Here is a 17,227-nt window from a genome sequence, read left to right as displayed (position 1 = left end):
ATAACAAATAATTTAAAAGTGCTTTGTCGCTATTTGAAAACTCAGAAAATATGTCCTTATTTTAGTCTTTTAGAGCACTAACCATAATTTTGATGCCAATAAGACCCTCTCATATATGTAATTTCTAAAGGAAATGCTCTAGGTATTACAGTTTTGATTACATCAAGATGATGTCAGGCGTTCCACGCTTTTGTAATAAATATAGAATGTTAGCAATCTAGTTGTTCATTAGGATACTGTTGAGAGGCAGAGGCCAGGGGCACGGACTCTGAAAATTGAAGGCAGGTAGGAGGGTGCAAAGGCAACAATTTAACCACACTGAGCAGGCAGGAAGGGCCGTGGAAGCACAACAGACTATGGAGGGCAGTGGAAAGGGGGGCAGGGGCAACAAACCAACAATACAGGACTTGCAAGAGAGGCTGTTGGAGGGAAGATCTATTACGGGTCAAGGAAGCTAGGGGCGGTCCCCAGATCCCCGGGAGCCACCACAGAACTGAGCAGGAGAGTGAGTCAGGGACAAAAGGGGCACCTTAATTTGAGCCGGGGTGCCTAGGAACGCTTGCTCCAAAAATGAAGAAAACAGACATATGAGACATGGAATTGGAGGCAGAATACAATGGCAGTTTAATGAGAAGATGCAACTTCAAAGAAACCGCAGAATAGAGACATAAAGTACAAAATACAGAATCCAGATAATCATACAGCTGTCATAATATTCTCTGTATCTCAATTAATGTACTGACAGAGAGAGAGAGAAAACACATCTATAAATGCATCATGAGAAACAAGTTACACCAAGGAAAATGTTACCTAGGAACACTCACGTTTACTCTTAGAGCAAGCATTCCTGCAATTACAATACAAAATCTTTTAAATGCAAAAGTAAAGAGAACAATGGTTAAACATAACATGACATTTCATATAGGTAAAATAGAATAAGATACTTCAAGCAAAGCAGAGCAAGACATTTTAAGCAAAGGAAGACAAGAGCTCCCAGCTCTTGGGGAAAACCTGCACTGCCTGTTAACCTACATACAGACGGCGAGGTAGTCCGTCGATATCTGTGGGTGCTCCCTTTTTATATCATTTTGTGGGCTCCTTTGCACGCTACATCTACCTACGTATGCTACCCAAAAGCTTCGTCTGCAGATTTTACCAGACATTTCGTCATTTACCCACTTAATGCTGACAATGGACTGGGTGAAAAGGTCAGTCTCTCAGGCCAATCGCTTATCGTAAGTTCCATAGAGCAAGCAGAAAATAATGGGTATTGTACGGGAATTCAATATATTCATGTATAAAATCTCCTCAGTTCTCCTAACTTGACGCTCTGCGGTTGCCACTTCCTTAAAAGCGGGAAACCTGCCCAGGAAGCAAGTACCAGTCCAGGATGCAGCCTACTGTATGTCGACAGCTTCAGGGGGATGTTGAACTTTGATACCGAGCACGGAGCACTCGGGTAGGGTGGGGGCTACTAGTTTGGATCAGAAGGCCTCGCAGACCTGCCTTCAGACTGCTATACACTAAAATTGCAGAGCTATGGTCAATTTAACAAAGAGGCCTACATATTGAACAGAAGGGCCTACACAGGGGTTTTATGCTGGCTGAGTGGTAAGGATGTCTCAGGATAATTATATAGCAACACAGGACCCGCTGGTCAATTTAATACGGCCTACAAATGCAGCTGGCAGGGCAAGGACAAGGGTCTCATACTTCAGGTGTGGACAGAACGGGCCAGGGGCCCCCTGTGATACAAAATCTACCCTCCTTCAAGGCTGTGGCAATGTAATAGACCATTGTGGGCAGAAGGAAGAGGCAATGGTAGTATAACCATACATGCCAACAGACCCGATTCAGCCAGGAAACGTCCAATGTTTTTAAGCTCAAATGGGCTTTATTTGATCTGTCTCCTGTCTACAATATCCTCTTTTTCAATGTAACTCAAAGGGGAAAATCAATACCCCAGTTTTTTTTCAAAATCTCCCTCTTACCAAGTTCAAAATGTTCGCAAGTATGGTACATTGGATCATGGAAGGAAATGGGATAGGGACATGGACTTGGATAACAGAGGACAGGAGGGACATGGAGAGGTGCACCAAACTGACCCTGCAGGGCAGGCATCAGGGTTTGCAGCAGCACAATACACCACACAGGGCATGCAGGACGGGAGTGCAGCACAACAATCCATAGAAAGCAAGAGGGAGGGGACAGGACCATGCACATGGACAACAGAGAACAGAGGGGCAAGAGGCAATGGTAGCTAGCTGACCATAATGGACAGACAGGAGAGAAATCTGCAGCATAACAGACCATAAAGGGCAGGAGGGACGGATCAGGGGCATTACAATGGAACAGACAAGCCAGGAGGGAGGGAGTAGGGCTGGGGGCAAGGGGGCAGGGCAGGAGCAGCAAGATAGCCATGGAGGTCAGGCAGGATGGGCACTAGAAGCAAGACACACCATGAAGAGCAACAGTGAGACTGTGATGGCATACACACAGACCATGGAGGGAAGGTGGGAGGGGGTCAGGGGCAGCTAACTGACCACACAGGGAAGGTGGGAGGGGCCATGGCAGCACAGAAGACCATGCATGGCAAGTGGGAGGGTTAGTGGCAGCACAATGGCTATGATGGGCAAGAAGGAGGGTGGAGGGGCATGCACAAAGGACGATGGAGGATAGAAGGGAGGGTCAGGACCTGTGCACAGACAAGAAAGTTCAGGGGAAGGGACCTCACAACAGACCACACGGGGCAGGCAGGAGGAGCAGTTGCAGCACAACAGACCAGGGAGGGCAGAAGGGTGTGGCAGTACAATGGACCATGTAGGACAGGAGGAAGAGGATAGGGGCATGGCTTGTGGACAGGCAGGGTGGAGGTGGCAGGGACAGGTTACAGTCATCTAACAATGCTAGGCAGGTGGGAGGGGAGTGGCAGCTCAACAGAACACTCAGAGTAGATAGTAGTGGCAGGTCCATGGGACATGGTGGGCAAAAAGGATGGAGCAGGGGCATGCACAAAGACATCGGAGGGCAGGGGGAAGGAGAATAGGGGCAGCAAGCTAAGCACAGAGTTTAAGCAGGAGGTCAATGATGGGGCATAGAATTGGGCAATGGAGGGCAGGAGGAGTGGACTGGTACATCATACTAAATTGAGGGCAGTGGCAGCACATCAGACCATGTATGGCAGGAGGGAGGAGGCTAGTCCATGGATTCACACAACAGAGGATAGGGAGGAAGGGGATGGGGCAGCAAGCTAACTGTTCAGAGAAGGCGGGTATTAGGAACTTTATTGTTTTTAAAACATTGTGTCTGTGCGAACTACTAATATGAACAAGTATGCAGCATAATCTCACTTTTATTCAGGAAGAAGAGGACGTTTGTGACTGTGACTCCGGGCTCACTTGGCAGAAACACCCCCTGACCCTCCACCCCCTATCGCAAAATGTAATGCCCGTGAAAAGGGTAGGTGAACACAGTGTTATATAGAACATAGTCCTGAGAGCACGATTGAAAATGAAAACTAGATATAGTGTATGGTATAAACTATGCACCAAAAAGTGTGATATAAGATGAACCGGGCGTGAAATATAATATGCAATACATTGTGCGCAATGACAGATTCATTGGAGAGCGCGAGATAGCACAGGCACTAGCGCGTGCTATGCGATATGCGCCTTGGAGTGTAATATGCACAGGGCAGTGTTGTGTAACCTAACTAGTCTCTAAAGTTGTAATATAAAATATGTGCTGGGGAGTGTAACGTTGCATATGCACTGTGACAAAGATATGGATCCCAGATTGTAATATGTATGGCATAGCACTGTGCGTTATAACATAGGCATCGAGAAAGGCACGTTAGATGGGGCAATATAACCCGTGCGAAGACAAGTGTGGCATGACATATTCACGGGGTGGTGTTACAGTGCACATGGGCTAGAGAGTGTCATAGCATATGCACTAGCTAGTAGAATACAACACAGAGGTGTGTGGCACTCGGCAGGCAATGGTGGGTGTAACACAGCATTGGGCTCTGTCAGGAGCACGCTGTGACTCTCAAGTGATGTTCGTCCCCTTTCCAGAGAGTAAAATAAAAAGTATTACACATCCGGCAGTGGATGTGTGTTTTATTAACCGTGAGGGGGGTTTCTTGCATAGTTTTGGTCGAATTTTTGTCGAATCCCCTTTGAATGGCTTGGTGTGCATGTGTATTAAATGTGCCCGTCAATAGCTACCCATGTTTGTATAAATAAACAACAAGGGTGTCTACCAGGATTAGGCACGGTAGGGCATCAGACATGTCAGAGCTTCACTAGTGGTGTAAATACATTCCACGTGGATTCATTGCATGCATAGTCGCCTTTTAATGAATATCACGCAAATCGTCATGGTGATAGGTACGTACGGTTTGTCCAGCATGTCCTAGGTGTGTCTATGAATATATATTTTTTTAAAATAATAAAAAACAGTGGCCGGCCCTGGGGATTGGGGTCAAAAAAATATAATTAGGAGACTGGCCCTGGGGGATGGGGTCATCAGGGCCAATAAATTAGAATAAGAAGGGGAACCAAACAGCCCCCCTTCTTAAAAAACTAAAATAAATAAAAGACTGGCATCGTGCCGGAGGCCATGCCCCCTCCGTGCAGCACTCTGCAAACGCGCCCCCAACAGGCATCTCCAGTATGCGCCAGGGAGCTGCGCTGCAGCCAGGTGTTCTGAGGCCAAGCCCCTTTTTACACCTCTCTGCAACGCAGCTCTGTGGCGCTTACTGGAGGTACCTAGTGGTCTAGTTTGACCCTAGGGACCCTTAGGATTCAAGGGGACTTAATCTCTCAACTTAGAACAGCCACAGGGCGCGTTTACACAGTGGTTAAGGGAGGGGATGGGGCCTGAGGTGACGTGTGCAAACACGCACTATGGCACGTTTTAAATTGGGGATATAATTTCCCTTCAATACTGAGGGCCCCTGGGGGCTAACTAGCCCACCAAGTGCTTCCAGTAAGCGCCACTGAGCTGCATTGCAGAGAGGTGGTCCAGGCCGTGCCACTTTTTACACCTCTCTGCAACGCAGCTCTGTGGCACTTACTGGAGGTACCTAGTGGGCTAGTTGGACCCTAGGGACCCTCAGGATTCAAATGAACTTAATCTCCCAACTAAAAATGGACACAGGGCGTGTTTACACAGTGGTGAAGGGAGGGGACGGGGCCTGAGTTAATGTGTGCAAAAACACCCTGTGGCCTGTTTTAAGAGGTAGTTTTAATCCCCATGCCCTATTATATACTAGGGGCTTACAGAGGAGGTCATGCTAATCACAGGGGGACCCCAACGCATAATGTTCCCTAGTGTATGTAGGTGTTTTCACTGTATTCTAAGTGTCTTTTAACATAGCACTGGCTCTAGGACTGGTTAGTCAGACTCAGTTACCACCAGTATCCGTCTGAAAAAGTTGAGGGTACAGGATGATTTTGCAACAAGGCTTCTTTCTGCTCTTCTGTTTGTTCTTTCTGCACGTTATCCTTCTTCCTGCACTTATCTTCGTATTTGAGGACTTCTGTTGCTTCTTTCTGCACTTCTTTTGTTTCTTTCTGTGCATTTTTTCTTCTTTCTTCACATGTCCTATCTCTGTAGGCATAGTTAGAAATTAGCATTTAAAAAACCTTTGAAATTCACAGAAAAAACCATAGGTTTCAGGCACGTTATAGTTAGGAATTAGCATTTAAAAAACCTCAGAAATGCACTGAAAAAACCATAGGTTTCAGGGGTGTTATAGTTAGCTGGACTTTTCACTCGTACAAAACCATTGAAATTCCCCTGTTATAGTTAGTTCAGCTAACTATAACTCGCGCGCCCGCAATGCACTGCTGATGACGTCACATATTACATCACTCATGACATGGTCAGTGACATCACTCATGACATCACTGATGACATCTCAAATGACATCACTGATGACATCACTGATGACATCATCCTTGTGATAGAGTGGCAGACCTCCTCTCACCCTAATATAACCTTTGATACACACATTCAAAAATAGAGACTAAAATTTTCAAAACAATGGACATACCAATACTAGTTACAACAACCTCTTCAGTAATTCTAAGATCCACATACACATCCACTCATTCACCAACAGTCCTATACAGTCACTCATACATGTACTCACTCATCATATGTACTCATACACCTATACATCCTGTTACACAATGCCACTCATCCATAGAGTTACTCACACACAGTCACTCATGCTAATAAAGAATCAAACATACATTTACTTGCATATACAGTTATGCACACACCACCATACTTACTTCTACGGAAACTTACACATACTTAGTCTTTTAAACAATCACTTATAGAAACACATACTTATTCATACAGGAACTCTTTCAATCTCTCACTCTCACATATACTCACATATATACACCAATAGTCACATATACTAGTTTAAAACATATGTAGTTACTCATAAAGACACTATTGAGACAGTCATTCACTCACTAACACACCCATACACACACTCATCCACCCATACAGTCCTGCACACATGCTGTGTTCAACCCATACAAACAGTGAGTCACTCATTCATGCACCTATGCACTACGTAATACCCCCCACCGAACCATGCAGACACTCAGACTGATACTCAAAAAACCAACTAATAACCTATATAGACACCCATGTAGCTACTCACCAACCCATGCAGCCACTTATACACAAAGTGAGAGACTGATACAGATATTTACATATTTAAACATTACTCACTAAGCCATGTATTCACTATGATACACTTAATCAGTCAGTTACACAATCAATTTTTCAAAAACAAATCATCCATTTAGACACTTATATACCCATTTATTCTTCCATCGACCTTGAGATATACATATATAAAACATATTTAATTTTCAGAAAAACACACATTCACTGGATGATGTCATCAGTGATGTCATCAGTGATGTCATTTGAGATGTCATCAGTGATGTCATGAGTGATGTCACTGACCATGTCATGAGTGATGTAATATGTGACGTCATCAGCAGTGCATTGCGGGCGCGCGAGTTATAGTTAGCTGAACTAACTATAACGGGGGAATTTCAATGGTTTTGTACGAGTGAAAAGTCCAGCTAACTATAACACCCCTGAAACCTATGGTTTTTTCAGTGCATATATATATATACACACACTCACACGCAGGTGGCAAATTATGCACGTGCAAGAAAGTATGTACATCATCTTTCGCACACGACTTGCATAACTTACTTATTAATATTCTTGCGCTATGGCCCTATTTTCCCTAGACTGCTTGCAACAGGGCTGGGCACTATAGCCTGCAAATTCCCTAAAGAATGTGTTCTTGACAACTCGCAAAAAGGCTCCAATATGGGCTGATGTTGAAAATGACCACCCCACAGATCTCTCCAACCATGCCAGCTCCGGAACACAATTATACACAAATTTTATATGGCCAGCCCCTTGCAGTAACCAGCTAAGTGGATGAATCACATGATGTGCCATATTGTCATTTTTGCATAGTTAACACAATAGCTGGGCATGTGCACCTCCAGTAGTACCAGTTTAACACCCAAAGCTAGCAGTAAGCAACAGAAATCTGACGATTCAACCATCGCAATGGGGCTGCAACTGCGTGGCAACAGCTGTCTCTGTTTTTGGTAACTTTTGATCCATTTCAGGTGGAAACAATGAATTTTGGTAATATCTGCCGATTATGCAGCAGATCGATTTGCGCCGAATGTGTCAAATCTATAATTATGTGGAAAAATGCCTCTGTCTCGCAGTCTCACAATTCCAGTGGTCCAGCTTATGACCAAATATTTACAGGGGCAAACACAGGTGGAGATTTGTTGAAGGTTACTTTGCATTGCATATTGGGATGAGTGATAAACTGAGCTAGAATGCTAAGGAGATGGCTAGTACGTTGACCATGGGTGATGTGTGCAATGTGTTTTAAGGTTCAATTATGATTTGACTTTGTCCTTTTGTGTGGGTTTTTTGGGTGATCAATGCAGGAGACCATGCACCAGACCAAAAACTGGGTTAAGCTCCTAACGGCTAACTTTATCGAACCAGGGATGTTGATGGATATTCTATCTCTTCCAATTGCAGATACTTGCCCTGCCACACAGCAGAGATTGTACAGCCCTCTACCAGGTCCCAGGAAGCTACAAACTAACTTTCAAAATGGGCAAGTGGTCAAAGTACAAGAAAGTGTACAGAAAGGAATGGGAGTCTGACCCCGAACTAAAAAAGTGGATTGCCTCTGTGAAAACAGATGAAGCAAAGGCAAACTGTAAATACTGTCACTTACAGCTGCGGGCCCACTACCATGATTTAAAGCTGCATGCATCCACAGCTAGACATCGTGCGCGCATGGACACACCTAGCCTAACCATGGCATCTTTTGCACAACCAGTTTGTCAGTTATCAAATGACCAGAAAAGGAGAGAGCTTAGGATTGCTGTGCAAACTGCATGTAGCACATCAATCAACAGCATTGACAGACTGGGAGAAATTTTAAGTGAAGAAGTTCCTCCTTTCCGTATGCACAGGACAAAGTGCACAGCTTTAATAAATGGACTTTTAGGCCCCTATTTCAAAGGTGAGCTTCTTCAAGATATGGGCAGTTCTCCGTATTCGTTGATCATTGATGAATCCACTGACATTTCTGTAAAGAAACTACTGTGCGTCTGTGTAAAATACTTCAGTAAGAAAAGTAGCAGAATTGTGAGTAGTTACCTTGGGATGATAGAACTGCAAGAGGCATGTGCACAAGACATTGCAAATGCACTTCTGGAGTTCCTCAAGGACAGCAGGCTTCCAATTGAAAATATGGTAGGGGTAGGTACAGATGGCGCAAGTGTGATGTGTGGCAAAAACCACTCCACATACACTTTGTTGAGAGAAAAGCAGCCTACTTTGCAGCTTGTACGGTGCATCTGCCACTCGCTCGACATTGTTGCTAGAAAAGCAATGCGGAGTTTGCCCAGCAATGTGGAGTTTATGGTGAGAGAAACCTACAACTGGTTTGCACATTCTCCAAAGCGCCAGGCAGTCTACACAGATTTATATCAAACTCTGGATGGAGGAATGCCATTGAAGCTTATTTCGCCATGTGAAACGCGGTGGCTTATCATGGCGGATTGTGTGGAGCGTTTTCTGGAGCAGTATGATGCTCTAAAGCTGCACTTTTGCAACGCATCATACGTAGAACATTGCTATGCAGCTAGAATGCTGCAAGAAATGTACAATGACGAGACAAATTATCTCTATCTTATTTTCCTGAAACCTATGTTGCTAGAAATTAAGGTAGTGAACAAAGCATTTCAGCTTGAATCTGGTGATGTCCTCCACATATTCCGGGATTTGCAAACTTTATATAGGTCCACTATGAGAAGAATTGTAAAGCCCAGTGTCTTCAGTACCAATAGCGAGAAGCAATTGTGTAATTTGGATCTTCAAAGTAGTGCCATTTATCTTGGGCAGCAGGATGCTGACCTTGGCCTTGACTTCCGTAAAAAGCTCCAAGAAAGCAAACTGCCTGATGCTGCCAAGGACTGCATAGAAAAACGGTGCACAGACTTTGTTAAAGTTCTGGCAGCAGAGTATCAGATGCGCTTGCCAGATTAGCTGAGCCTCCTAAGACATTTGGAGCTTCTGAAGCCCCAAAATGTGCTTTCAGATTCTAAACCTCTGGTTACGGACTTGCCAAAAGAGTGTTTTGCAGACCCAACACACATATTAGAAACGCAGTGGCGAACAGTGACTTCATGTTCTTTCAATACCTCTTCAGGCATGGAATCCATTTGGATTGAAGTATTGAATTATAGAGATGCAGCTGGGAATCATCGGTTTCAGGAGTTGGCCATGGGCGCCATTAAACTTCTGACCCTACCCATATCAAATGCACAAGTGGAACGAGTGTTCTCACAAATGACCCTGCTTAAAAATGAGAACCGTAACCGAATGGGTCTGAAACTGCTATCAAATATACTCAACATAAAATTTGGACTAAAGCGCAATGGTCTTAATTCCTCTTCGTTCAAGCCCTCGCCGGAACTGCTAGCAAAGTTCAACAGCAGTATCTACAATTAATTGTTTTACTGTCTTAACATGCTGCTATTCTTGGCAGTGTTATCGCTACAATGGTTCGAGGCAATTCTTAACAATTAAAAAATTCATATGCATGGAAACGCAGAAACAATTGTCTGACCAAGAAATCCTGAAAAGGCACCCGGCATAGAGACAAAAGTTAATGCAAAAACATATTTTTACTCACACGGCAATTAGAGAACAGCAATTACAAAACAGTTTAAGAATACTTAAAAGGTGCTCACATAGTTACACAGGTGACAGCACTAAAGACCTAATGTACAGTGTGAACAAAAACAATGGCAGAGGGAGTCAAACTTTAAAAACAAAAGTCCAACAAATAGCACAAATAGAAGATCGCAATCAATGCTTCCTCATAAGTATGTGCCGCAAAACAGGCGCCAACTGTGTTTGGACCTACAATGTTTTCAAGGTCTTCCTCAGAAGAAGGGAATTATTACGAGAGCATCCAAATCAAATACTTTGTATAATCCGAGACAAGCGTACTCAGATAAAATGTAAAAGGGACCACATAAAGACAGCATCAGGAGTCCAACAAAAAAATGTATCATAAAACAGCATTTCTTAAATTTAGTGCCACTGTAGTGTCCGGTACAATTGTCAAAACCGACCCCTTCGCAATACAGAGCGCAAAACACGAACACGGCTGGACTAGTCAAAGCAATCTGCACATCGGTCCCCGTCAATGCGGTGGAAGCGTGACCTTCTCGGCGTCTTAACGCCGGGACTCTCGCTCTTCCACCGCATCGCCAGGACTCTCGCCCTTCCACCGCATTGCCTGGGAGTGATTTGCGGATTGGTTTGGCTAGCCCATCCGCGTTCGGGTGCTTTGGGCTCTGAATTGCAAACGGGCCAGTTTATACATTTGTACCAGACCCTACAGTGCCACTAAATGGATGACGTGCTGATTTTAGGATTGTGTTCTTTTGTTGGACTTCTAGTGCTGTCTTTATGAGATCTCTTTTGCATTATATCAAGCTACATTTGTTTCGGAAGATACAAATTATTTGAACTGGTTGCTCTTTTAATAATACCTGTGTCCTGATGATGGCCTTGAAAACCTTATAGGTCGAAACGCCGTCGACGTCTGTCTTTGGCATATACTTATGAGGAAGCATTGATTGTGATCTTCTGTTCTTGTTATTTGTTGGCCTTTTTATGTTTTGAAATTGTGTCTCTCTTTGTCATTGTTTGTGTTCACACTGTACATTAAGCCTTTAGTGATGTCCCCTGTGTAACTATGTGAGCACCTTTTTAAGTATTCTTAAACTGTTTTGTAATGGCTCTTCTATATTTGCTGTTTTAGTAAAAATGTTTTTGTATAAACTTTTGTCTCTATGCTGGGTACCTTTTCTGGATTTCTTGCTTAGATGATTTTTTTCTGTGTTTTCATGCATATGAATTTTTTAATTTGTAATAATTGCCTTGGACTATTGTAGCTATAACATTGTTTATTTACCCCAGGTTTGGGGAATAGTGTTGCTCCTGTTGGTTGTAAACGCTATTCTTGCCAGTGGCAGGACATTTTGACCCACCTCAACCTGCCACTGCCAGACTCTGGAGAATGCTGCTACATTCTGCACTGCCTGAAGCATTTTCCACACCTCAACCTGCCACTGCCAGACTCTGTGATGCTGCTATTCTTGGCAGTGCCACTGCCAGACTCTGAGATGCTGCTAGCCTTCACCATGCCACTGCCAGACTATGGGCTGCTGCTAATCCTGGCAGTGCCTGGTCCAGAAGAAGACGTGTGTGCACCTTAACCAGTCAGAACAATTTTGCCCACCTCAACCTGCCACTGCCAAACCCTGAAGGATGCTGCTACATTCTGCACTGCCTGGAGCATTTTCCACACACCACCCTGCCACTGCCAGTCCCTGAAGGATGCTGCTATTTTTGGCAGTGCCACTGCCAGACTCTGAGATGCTGCTAGCCTTCACCATGCCACTGCCAGACTATGGGCTGCTGCTAATCCTGGCAGTGCCTGGTCCAGAAGAAGACGTGTGTGCACCTTAACCAGTCAGAACAATTTTGCCCACCTCAACCTGCCACTGCCAGACTCTGGAGGATGCTGCTACATTCTGCACTGCCTGAAGCATTTTCCACAACTCAACCTGCCACTGCCAGACTCTGTGATGCTGCTATTCTTGGCAGTGCCACTGCCAGACTCTGAGATGCTGCTAGCCTTCACCATGCCACTGCCAGACTATGGGCTGCTGCTAATCCTGGCAGTGCCTGGTCCAGAAGAAGACGTTTGTGCACCTTAACCAGTCAGAACAATGTGACCCACCTCAACCTGCCACTGCCAAACCCTGATGGTGCTGCTACATTCTGCACTGTCAGAAGCATTTTCCACACCTCAACCTGTCACTGCCAGACTCTGTGGTGCTGCTAGTCTTGGCAGTGCCACTGCCAGACTCTATGATGCTACTAATCCTGGCAGTGCCTGGCCCAGAAGAAGAAGTTTGTGCACCTTAACCAGTCAGAACAATTTTGCCCACCTCAACCTGCCACTGCCAAACCCTGAAGGATGCTGCTACATTCTGCACTGCCTGGAGCATTTTCCACACACCACCCTGCCACTGCCAGTCCCTGAAGGATGCTGCTATTTTTGGCAGTGCCACTGCCAGACCTGGGAGGATGCTGCTAATCTTGGCAGTACCACTGCCAGACTATGGGATGCTACTAATCGTGACAGTTCATGGCCCAGAAGAAGACGTTTGTGCACCTTTACCAGTCAGAACAATTTTGCCCACCTCAACCTGCCACTGCCAGACTCTGGAGGATGCTGCTACATTCTGCACTGCCTGAAGCATTTTCCACACCTCAACCTGCCACTGCCAGACTCTGTGATGCTGCTATTCTTGGCAGTGCCACTGCCAGACTCTGAGATGATGCTAGCCTTCACCATGCCACTGCCAGACTATGGGCTGCTGCTAATCCTGGCAGTGCCTGGTCCAGAAGAAGACGTTTGTGCACCTTAACCAGTCAGAACAATGTGACCCACCTCAACCTGCCACTGCCAAACCCTGATGGTGCTGCTACATTCTGCACTGTCAGAAGCATTTTCCACACCTCAACCTGTCACTGCCAGACTCTGTGGTGCTGCTAGTCTTGGCAGTGCCACTGCCAGACTCTATGATGCTGCTAATCTTGGCAGTGCCTGGCCCAGAAGAAGAAGTTTGTGCACCTTAACCAGTCAGAACAATTTTGCCCACCTCAACCTGCCACTGCCAAACCCTGAAGGATGCTGCTACATTCTGCACTGCCTGGAGCATTTTCCACACACTGCCCTGCCACTGCCAGTCCCTGAAGGATGCTGCTATTTTTGGCAGTGCCACTGCCAGACCTGTGAGGATGCTGCTAATCTTGGCAGTACCACTGCCAGACTATGGGATGCTACTAATCGTGACAGTTCATGGCCCAGAAGAAGACGTTTGTGCACCTTTACCAGTCAAAACAATTTTGCCCACCTCAACCTGCCACTGCCAGACTCTGGAGGATGCTGCTACATTCTGCACTGCCTGAAGCATTTTCCACACCTCAACCTGCCACTGCCAGACTCTGTGATGCTGCTATTCTTGGCAGTGCCACTGCCAGACTCTGAGATGCTGCTAGCCTTCACCATGCCACTGCCAGACTATGGGCTGCTGCTAATCCTGGCAGTGCCTGGTCCAGAAGAAGACGTTTGTGCACCTTAACCAGTCAGAACAATGTGACCCACCTCAACCTGCCACTGCCAAACCCTGATGGTGCTGCTACATTCTGCACTGTCAGAAGCATTTTCCACACCTCAACCTGTCACTGCCAGACTCTGTGGTGCTGCTAGTCTTGGCAGTGCCACTGCCAGACTCTATGATGCTGCTAATCTTGGCAGTGCCTGGCCCAGAAGAAGAAGTTTGTGCACCTTAACCAGTCAGAACAATTTTGCCCACCTCAACCTGCCACTGCCAAACCCTGAAGGATGCTGCTACATTCTGCACTGCCTGGAGCATTTTCCACACACCACCCTGCCACTGCCAGTCCCTGAAGGATGCTGCTATTTTTGGCAGTGCCACTGCCAGACCTGGGAGGATGCTGCTAATCTTGGCAGTACCACTGCCAGACTATGGGATGCTACTAATCGTGACAGTTCATGGCCCAGAAGAAGACGTTTGTGCACCTTTACCAGTCAGAACAATTTTGCCCACCTCAACCTGCCACTGCCAGACTCTGGAGGATGCTGCTACATTCTGCACTGCCTGAAGCATTTTCCACACCTCAACCTGCCACTGCCAGACTCTGTGATGCTGCTATTCTTGGCAGTGCCACTGCCAGACTCTGAGATGCTGCTAGCCTTCACCATGCCACTGCCAGACTATGGGCTGCTGCTAATCCTGGCAGTGCCTGGTCCAGAAGAAGACGTTTGTGCACCTTAACCAGTCAGAACAATGTGACCCACCTCAACCTGCCACTGCCAAACCCTGATGGTGCTGCTACATTCTGCACTGTCAGAAGCATTTTCCACACCTCAACCTGTCACTGCCAGACTCTGTGGTGCTGCTAGTCTTGGCAGTGCCACTGCCAGACTCTATGATGCTGCTAATCTTGGCAGTGCCTGGCCCAGAAGAAGAAGTTTGTGCACCTTAACCAGTCAGAACAATTTTGCCCACCTCAACCTGCCACTGCCAAACCCTGAAGGATGCTGCTACATTCTGCACTGCCTGGAGCATTTTCCACACACCACCCTGCCACTGCCAGTCCCTGAAGGATGCTGCTATTTTTGGCAGTGCCACTGCCAGACCTGTGAGGATGCTGCTAATCTTGGCAGTACCACTGCCAGACTATGGGATGCTACTAATCGTGACAGTTCATGGCCCAGAAGAAGACGTTTGTGCACCTTTACCAGTCAGAACAATTTTGCCCACCTCAACCTGCCACTGCCAGACTCTGGAGGATGCTGCTACATTCTGCACTGCCTGAAGCATTTTCCACACCTCAACCTGCCACTGCCAGACTCTGTGATGCTGCTATTCTTGGCAGTGCCACTGCCAGACTCTGAGATGATGCTAGCCTTCACCATGCCACTGCCAGACTATGGGCTGCTGCTAATCCTGGCAGTGCCTGGTCCAGAAGAAGACGTTTGTGCACCTTAACCAGTCAGAACAATGTGACCCACCTCAACCTGCCACTGCCAAACCCTGATGGTGCTGCTACATTCTGCACTGTCAGAAGCATTTTCCACACCTCAACCTGTCACTGCCAGACTCTGTGGTGCTGCTAGTCTTGGCAGTGCCACTGCCAGACTCTATGATGCTGCTAATCTTGGCAGTGCCTGGCCCAGAAGAAGAAGTTTGTGCACCTTAACCAGTCAGAACAATTTTGCCCACCTCAACCTGCCACTGCCAAACCCTGAAGGATGCTGCTACATTCTGCACTGCCTGGAGCATTTTCCACACACTACCCTGCCACTGCCAGTCCCTGAAGGATGCTGCTATTTTTGGCAGTGCCACTGCCAGACCTGTGAGGATGCTGCTAATCTTGGCAGTACCACTGCCAGACTATGGGATGCTACTAATCGTGACAGTTCATGGCCCAGAAGAAGACGTTTGTGCACCTTTACCAGTCAGAACAATTTTGCCCACTTCAACCTGCCACTGCCAGACTCTGGAGGATGCTGCTACATTCTGCACTGCCTGAAGCATTTTCCACACCTCAACCTGCCACTGCCAGACTCTGTGATGCTGCTATTCTTGGCAGTGCCACTGCCAGACTCTGAGATGCTGCTAGCCTTCACCATGCCACTGCCAGACTATGGGCTGCTGCTAATCCTGGCAGTGCCTGGTCCAGAAGAAGACGTTTGTGCACCTTAACCAGTCAGAACAATGTGACCCACCTCAACCTGCCACTGCCAAACCCTGATGGTGCTGCTACATTCTGCACTGTCAGAAGCATTTTCCACACCTCAACCTGTCACTGCCAGACTCTGTGGTGCTGCTAGTCTTGGCAGTGCCACTGCCAGACTCTATGATGCTGCTAATCTTGGCAGTGCCTGGCCCAGAAGAAGAAGTTTGTGCACCTTAACCAGTCAGAACAATTTTGCCCACCTCAACCTGCCACTGCCAAACCCTAAAGGATGCTGCTACATTCTGCACTGCCTGGAGCATTTTCCACACACCACCCTGCCACTGCCAGTCCCTGAAGGATGCTGCTATTTTTGGCAGTGCCACTGCCAGACCTGTGAGGATGCTGCTAATCTTGGCAGTACCACTGCCAGACTATGGGATGCTACTAATCGTGAAAGTTCATGGCCCAGAAGAAGACGTTTGTGCACCTTTACCAGTCAGAACAATTTTGCCCACCTCAACCTGCCACTGCCAGACTCTGGAGGATGCTGCTACATTCTGCACTGCCTGAAGCATTTTCCACACCTCAACCTGCCACTGCCAGACTCTGTGATGCTGCTATTCTTGGCAGTGCCACTGCCAGACTCTGAGTTGCTGCTAGCCTTCACCACGCCACTGCCAGACTATGGGCTGCTGCTAATCCTGGCAGTGCCTTGTCCAGAAGAAGACGTTTGTGCACCTTAACCAGTCAGAACAATGTGACCCACCTCAACCTGCCACTGCCAAACCCTGATGGTGCTGCTACATTCTGCACTGTCAGAAGCATTTTCCACACCTCAACCTGTCACTGCCAGACTCTGTGGTGCTGCTAGTCTTGGCAGTGCCACTGCCAGACTCTATGATGCTGCTAATCTTGGCAGTGCCTGGCCCAGAAGAAGAAGTTTGTGCACCTTAACCAGTCAGAACAATTTTGCCCACCTCAACCTGCCACTGCCAAACCCTGAAGGATGCTGCTACATTCTGCACTGCCTGGAGCATTTTCCACACACCACCCTGCCACTGCCAGTCCCTGAAGGATGCTGTTATTTTTGGCAGTGCCACTGCCAGACCTGGGAGGATGCTGCTAATCTTGGCAGTACCACTGCCAGACTATGGGATGCTACTAATCGTGACAGTTCATGGCCCAGAAGAAGACGTTTGTGCACCTTTACCAGTCAGAACAATTTTGCCCACCTCAACCTGCCACTGCCAGACTCTGGAGGATGCTGCTACATTCT

The 17,227-nt window shown here is 46.7% G+C and overlaps 1 pseudogene; it reads left to right on the top strand.

Annotated features, from left to right (window-relative positions):
• The first annotated feature begins 8,196 nt into the window (after positions 1-8,196).
• Positions 8,197-10,107, top strand: LOC146871550 (uncharacterized; annotated as a pseudogene).
• The last annotated feature ends 7,120 nt before the right edge of the window (positions 10,108-17,227 follow it).

The sequence above is a fragment of the Triturus cristatus genome, chromosome 1_1, assembly GCF_964204655.1.
Source record: "Triturus cristatus chromosome 1_1, aTriCri1.1, whole genome shotgun sequence".
Classification (NCBI taxonomy): domain Eukaryota; kingdom Metazoa; phylum Chordata; class Amphibia; order Caudata; family Salamandridae; genus Triturus; species Triturus cristatus.
This window is presented reverse-complemented; position numbering and strand designations above follow the sequence as displayed.